This window comes from Melitaea cinxia, chromosome 8, assembly GCF_905220565.1.
Source record: "Melitaea cinxia chromosome 8, ilMelCinx1.1, whole genome shotgun sequence".
NCBI classification, from domain to species: Eukaryota; Metazoa; Arthropoda; class Insecta; order Lepidoptera; family Nymphalidae; genus Melitaea; species Melitaea cinxia.
The window spans coordinates 230782-239137 of NC_059401.1; positions in this window are offsets into that span (position 1 = coordinate 230782).

The window sequence follows — 8356 nt, forward strand, 5'->3', positions numbered from 1 at the left end:
TGACGAAATATTTTCGCTAACGATCTTATGCCATAAGCCTAAATGAATTATCTTACTAAGACACGGCCAAGTAAAAGAAATTAAGCTAGCCTTTTATAATTTCATGGTATTTTAAATACTTATATGATAGTAAGTTGTATATATCCGTGTCCAAGATGATAAAAGATGATATTCAGAATTATAATTAATAACATAATTGGCTAAAAGCTCGTAAATCGAAATAAATTAAAATGCATTTGTAATAAATTGTTTTTTTGTTACGAAATCAAAATTAACATGAAAAGATTCAACAAATGTTTGCGACCGATATCGCCGCGCCCACCTCTTATCGACAAATCGCACCAATTTGAATAAATACTCGTACCTACATGAAACTTTCAACGATAACTATCGAGTGAGTATCTATCGATTATCATTGAGAAATTTATTCATATACTATAGTGTATAGTGAATTAATGTGATGGGCCCGTTGGCACAGTTTGTAGTGACCCTGCTTTCTGCTCCGGGGGTCGTGGGTTCGATTCCAACCCCGCGCTTCAGCCTGTAATATCCCACTACTGGGCATAGGCCTCTTTCCCCACGTAGGAGAAGGATCAGAGCTTAATACACCACGCCGTTCCAATGCGGGCTGGCGGATATATTCCCTACTACGAGTAACGATCGCTATTAGGCGTAGATGATAACAATCGGGACCGACGGCCCTGAGTCTGGGTGTAACATATATTTATTTACATATGTAGTATTTATATGTATGTATATCGAGAAAAATGTAGCTATACCAATCGGCTGCTACCTATAACACAAGTGTCAAGTTGTTTATTTTAGGAACAAATGACCGTGTATGTATTTACATATATCGTGTTTTGGCTGCACCTCAGTTTCAATTAAGTTGGGTTAAATTGGCGCAATTTTTTAAATGATATGTCGTAACAAAATGTAATGTTATGTACATTACATACAAAATGTAACGATGTATTTATGTGTAGTGGCTCCACAATTTACTTATTTGTAAGCAATAATTGTGTTTGCTCGCAAACAAAAAAAAACCGACTTCAATTAGGTACATCGACAAGTGATACAACGTAGGTAGACGAAAAAATAGTCAAGTAAATACGCATTATCAAAGATTACTCCAAAAGTTGTAATCAGATCTCGATGAAATTTAAATGTGACCACATGATAAACATCGGGCTTTCGTTTAAATTACAAATAATCAAAATCGGTACACCCAGTAAAAAGTTATGCGGATTTTCGAGGGTTTCCCACGATTTCTATGGGATCTCATCATCAGATCCTGGTTTCCTTATCATGGCTAAAAAAAAAGAATTATCAAAATCGGTTTATAAGCGACGAAGTTATTTCCTTTTTTTTTATTATAATAATGAGAAAGTCGTAAAGACATAAAATTAGAGAACTAAACCTATAAACTCAGAATATAGTCGAAATTGAAGTTTTTTATACGTACTACAGAGATACTTGTAAAACTGAAAGATTGACAGATTTTGAAAGAAAGATAATTTTAAAATTGGAATGCGTCAGTCCCCCTGGCATGTTTCAAGTCGTTTGAACTTTTCCGAATCTATGATTTTAGGTATTGAAATATTGTATGAAATACTCTGTTTTTTAAAACAATCTCAAAATTTGATTCATATCTTTTTCAAAATTTTCATACAAAGATACACATGGACGATACAAGAAAATACACATGGACGGTGTCGTAGAAGAAGGTAATATGTTATAGATATTAGATTTTTAGATCATTGATTAAATTATTAGATTAAAAATGTTTAACAATTATTTCTGGTCGCATTTTACAAGCATGTAAATGACAGACAGGTAGATATTTAATTTATGAAAGATGAGTACAGTTCGAACGTGGGTAAACACCTACATTGACATTTCCACTAATCGAAACAACAAAAATAATAAGTTCAAAATAATTCCTACAAGCGACTGACCCATATACACGGCGCCGTCAGAGATATGGGTCTCGGTATCTTAAGCAAATAACTTTCGCGTATCGCGAAAAGAATTCTATGGAAATTGTGATGTATACGACACGGTATTATCGTAATACAAACACATCGATAAAGTCAGGTGTCCGTTTGTATGTGGGTCAGAGGCGCACCTGTCAGCCACGCGCACACCCGAGACACGCTCCGACTTACTAGTCGCCACACCGACAACGAACTGTGTACGAGTCCTTCTGTCTCATGGCTATCACCGCCATTAGCCACCGTGATCACCATCATGTGGGAACAGACTCAATATTTCATACCTTTTTGGTCACCATTCCTTCACTAATCGAGTTGTCAATTTTTGTATTATTATATCTTTAATAAGCTAAGGTGTCAGGGTAACATGATCGTGATGGAAAAATAAAACGCTATTATTATTATTTTGTAACATCTAAGTTCATTGCGTAAAATTTACATCAATTATATATTTTTATGAAGATTGCGGAAAACCGGATGTCTGGCGCGAACTTGGGGAGGCCTATGTCCAGCAGTGGACTGCCATAGGCTGAAGTGATGATGATGATGTAATGATATATTTTTATATCTCTACACAAAGATAGAGTTACATTAAAATATTAATAAATCCACTTCCTATATAGTAATAAATTTTTCAAAGAAGTACATTTAAATGTTTTCGCGTTCCTTTAAATATTTCTCAGTAACGAGTAAAAGATTAGCGATAAATTGAAACGAATTTAAAACACAGTTTGTCCATTTGTGAAGTACACTAATTAACATGATTTCCGATGACATCAACGGCTATCAGACGCGTGTTCTTGCGTTATCGATTTAATATTTATAATTATTCATAACTATCTAGAAACCACCTGAAAGTGATTCAACGGAATCAATCACGAAATGAGGCGTCCATATTTCAAGGTTAAAGATCATTTATTTCTCAAAAGAATACATTACATGAGAAATTACAAACACTATAAATAAACAAAAATATATATGTTGGATACATCGCAATATAATATATAAACAATTCATAGTCGAGACAAGAAATTAACAATATGTAGGGTAGCATTTATATATATATATATATATATATATATACACAATTTAACAGAAATATGCGCAATTGGAAGTGAAGTTGTTAAGGAGTTATTTTATGTTTCATTATATAACAAAAATGAATACTCGTATTCATTTTTATTTTATTTTTTTAAGTGAAAACGTATTAATTGTTTTGCTTTATTATATTTATATAATTTCACTAATTTTTTATTATAAATTCTATAAAAATTTTATGTTATTATTATTATCCTTTTTTCTTTGCCAAATTCCATAACCCGTAGTTTAGTTTTAATTTAATGACATTAATGTAGTTTAATTTTTAATTAGATATTTTTATGAAATTGAAATAATTTGTGCTTAGTTTTTAAATTATTTTGGTTATATTATTCGATTTTTTATATAGCTTTTGAGTAGTTTCTTGAAAGTAAAAGGCGGTTTAGCTTCCTTAATGACTTTTGACAGTCTATTGTACAGTTGGGTACCTTCGAACATTACACATCTCTTCCCATAGTTAGTGCGTGGGTTATAAAGTATAATATCGTTGGCAGATCTTAATTTCATTTTTTGTATTTCTTGTTTTTTTTTTTGTAAAAGTTATTTTAGAGTGTAAATCATCGTTGTAACATTTTTTCGTATCAATAAGCAATTATAATAAACATAAGTTTGATGAACATTCGTGACACCAGTTTCCTTGTAATGTTTTTTTAATAAACAAAATGGTGATTAAAAACAAATATTGAATATTTGTCAATTAAATCTATTCTACATTATTATGATTTATTTTATTCTATTATACATGTAAGTAGGTAGGTTTTATTTCAAATAAAAAGTTTATTATTTCAAAATCTTACAATACATTGTGGTTGAGTCTTCCCAGTGAGTACTCGTAGACACTCGTTTGGTCGTGGGTTTAATGTGATAGCGGATTATTAGGTATATATTATATTCTATTAATAGTTTCATCCACCTTGGGAATGATGTGTATCAGATATGATTCTTAAACATAAAAAACATACAAATGCATTACTATTTTTATATGGTGACGGTTCACTTCGAATCTAGGAGAAAATCACTAATTGCACATTATTACAAATTAAGAAACTAATTTAAATTCAACGTAAATATCATTTGCATTAAGCTCAGTTTACAAGTTATTCTTTAAATCATTTTAAAAATAAATGTTTTATTAACTAAGATGAGTATTTTCAGCTGGAAGTCATTGGTACTAACAATAATATGTAAATATAATCACAAATACCTGACTCAGATCCATGGCTCGTACTTCCATCCACACAATCCAACTGTTTGTTCTCTAACAACTTTTTTATGTTAATTAAAAGTCCTAGTCAAAGTCTGATTCATAAAGTCAGCGACACTTTCGATTAGATTCGAACGAACTCACGGTAAAATAAATGTATATATTGACAAGATATATATCAGCGACGCAGCCGTCGCGACGACCAGCGGCTACTTATACCGAACTTTAGACTAACCAGCTATCGCTTCACTATATTAATTTTATTATTACCAGATGGGAAATTAGGAAAAGCACAGACTATCTACAGAGACACTCGTAACGAATGAGTTATTTAGATATTTTTTATTTCCGCTGGCGCTGTAGTGATCTTCGATTGTATCTTGTGTTGTAATTTTTATCGCTTTTTAAAATTGTTTAATATTGGAATGATATTACGTAGTGTACGAGTGGACACTTTTATAACGGGTCATTTTAGTACGTTTGTACTGTTTTTGCTAAAGATTACGTGAGCATCTAATTAAAATTTAATTTACGTATAATTAATAACCCCGACACAGGAGAAATTCCTACTGGGGGTCGTGGAGTGTGAAACATTTATTTATTTACAATGATATTGACATGTTCAATCATCGAAAACTTTTCAAAATAATTACTCGTAACATTGCAGAATAACGACTCCATAAAACCGATTTGATGAGAAAAAAATCTGATATCGTTAGCAATCGCTTCGCAACGAGCTAATACATAAATCTAGAATATTAAAAAGTCTGTATTTGTGTATATGTATATGTGTATGTATGAATATATATAATATATACTTATATTTACGACTGATAGCACTTATTTTGCGCCGCTATACCCAATAACAATCAATTCTAGTCCTCTGCCCAAAGGTTGCCTGGAAGAAATCGCTGCCTTAGCGTTAAGGCTGCCTGTTGCAACTAATGCAACTTTATTATTTTTTTAACCTCATTAAATTTATGTTACTTTTGTGTTGGTGTGCAAAAAGTGTAAATAAATAAATAAATTAATAAAATAAAAAGTACATACAAATTCTGTTTTTACTAACAAATGCATTAAATAAACAACGCAAATCGTAAGCGGTTACGAGGACACGCATGCACAATTATGAATTCCCGTCCAGAGAACGTATCGGGTAATTTATATTATTTATCGGGTAGTTTATTGAATAATACGATGTAAATGTGTGTTGAGAGAGTTTTTCTCGCATTGTCTCCGAATGTCGGGTGTGGAGAACAATGGTTTGCAAAAACCAATGTTTGTGGTCGCAGCCGCGTCTCGTCCGCCGTTTGATATTCATCGTCATAAATACATATTATATGTCGATTTTACATATTTTAATCGTTTTATTTTCAACGGTGCTCATTAATATTTAGAGATAAAAACTGAATTTGTGTGTTATGTGCGCGAACCGAACGATTCCATTCAGATCTTTCGTGATTAGAGTGAATAATTTTGTGTCAGGGATTCTGTATTGTAAATGCAAATTAATTGAATAATAAATTGGGACTTAATAAGAAAATACCATAATTATAATTGGCAATTAACTAGCGGCTTTAGGTAGGAAGGTAGACAAGTAAACTGTTAAAATTGTGTGATTTTTTTTAATGACTTGAAAACTATAGCTATTGTTTTACAATAATTATTTTTATTCTTGTCTGAAAAACAAAAGTTCCTTATTAGGAATACAAATAAAAAAATACGAAACTGTCAAAAGAAATTTTAAATTTTAACGTAACAACTGCAACGTAAGGAAAACTAATTTACTGTAACAAAATACACTTTGTGTCTGTGAAATTGTATTCGAAACTTTGTTTCTAGTACATCTTATTCGTGGTCAAGATTGAACATGTTATATGAATCGCGTAATCAAAAAAAAATGATTAAAAGTTTAAATATAACAGTTGATACTTTCAGTAAGAATAAACTAAAAAATTGTATGTTTTGTAAGTTCCTGTCAAACTACGTTTCAAATCAATGCTAGCTTCACGTTAACTAGTATGTATTATTAATTAATGAAATAAAAAAAGTCTTTTTGATTGGTTAACCTTTTTCTTAACTGAGGTAGGACTCAGCAGGAATCTGCTCAACATCTGAAACAGCCCGACTGGGGCAGTACCTCGACCTTACAGAAGATCACAGCTAAATAATAGGTACTAATTTCAAGCAGTGTTGTGTTCCTGTTGTGAGTAAGTTGAGCTCCAAGCAGAGCCTCTGAAGGGGGGTGCTCACATTGCTTCTATTATTGGAAAAAAAATTGACAAATTTCAAAATATTTGTCTCAATTTATGTATAAATAAATGTAATATCATTTTATCAATATCCGAAGTCAGTGGAAAGCGATCGCATCGCTGCGCAGCGAAGACAGTCCGGTTTACTTAGCGACAAGCGAGCGATACGTGAAAGTTATCGTAATCAAATAACTTGGAAAGCCGTGTTTATTTGTATATTTTACGCTATCGGCGCGAATCATTTTCATACGAGTGCGCGTCCGTTCCACTAAATATCTCCTGAACAAACACTGTGAGTGCTTCGTTAAACTCGTCCATTGTTGTGTTCGTACAAATCACGTATCGTCAATTGTGTGCTCTTGAAGATTTGTATACATTTATATATTAGCTAAAAATATGACCTATTTCTGATTTATCTTCGCATGTACTACACATAAATCAAAATCGAAAACAAAAACAGCTTTATTCAAATAGGCCCCAAGAGCACTTTCGAATCGTCATTTTACAAATTAAAATTTTTTAGTGATCATTGTCTTTAAAAGTAAAGAAACTCCGCTGTTACTCCTTTCAAAATAAATACTAATATATTATACTAGCTGACCCCGCAAACGTTGTTTTGCCATAATTATATGTTATTCAAGGTTGATCTTTTTTTTCGGCACCCAGACTTGGTCTTCCAAGTCATGTTGCCTAGTGCACGATGAAGTACCTGGATTTGGCCAAGTGGTGCTATCGTCCGACCGATAGGCCTGCACAAATATTTGCTAATAATTACTGTATTGTTAAGTGTACATTCGAAAACCCGCGTCATCGTCCACGATGATTTAATTATATATTGATTATAATTATACTTTACCGAATACTATGGGCAAAACACACGAGCTCGCCCCATTATTGGCGCGAACTTGGGGAGGCCTATGTCCAGCAGTGGACCGCAATAGGCTGAAGTGATGAATACACTTGATACACAGATAATATTAATTAGTTATCGATACTTTTTACGACGAACGCAAAAGAAAAAAGTGTCTTGATGTAAATAGTGGCTTACAGCGAGGGTCACAACAATTTTTACACTTTCAAATTTATGCTAGCATTATCTATATGAAGGGTTAGTTTGCTGTTAATATATATTCATCGTAATGTAATTTATTTGCAAAAAACTGATAAACGACGGGGAAGCAACATTGTTGCAATATTGCTAATATTTAAAAACGCGCATGTTTCTGTCTTCTAGTGCGTGTCGCTGTCGGGACAAAAAGTACATTTCAATAAGAATTGCGTGAAACAAGCGATATGCGATGGAAACTGTAAAAAGGTAATTGTTGTTAAATCAATGAAACTAAAGCCAGTAAATTATGTAAGAAACTGTGTCGCGGTTTCGCTGTCGAGGAGTTTTGATGCGTGTTCTCATAAACGAAGATATTACGGTTAAATTGCTGCTGTTCTGGAGATAAACATCCGCAAGCGCAATAAAAATTAGCTTTATTACATTACTGCAAAGAGCCCGACTGGGGAAGTACCTCGACCAAGATCACAGCAAAATAATACTGTTTTCAAGCAGTATTGTGTTCCTGTTGGTGAGTAAGGTGACCAGAGCTCCTGGGGGATTGGGAATTGGGTCGGCAACGCGCTTGCGATGCTTCTGGTGTTGCAGGCGTCTATAAGCTACGGTAATCGCTTACCATCAGGTGAGCCGTACGCTTGTTTGCCGACCTGGTGACATAAAAAAAAGCCTATAAACAGGGCAAATAAATAAAAACGCTTTACACTCCACAGCTCCCGGCAGGATATGACTTCTGGATGATAAC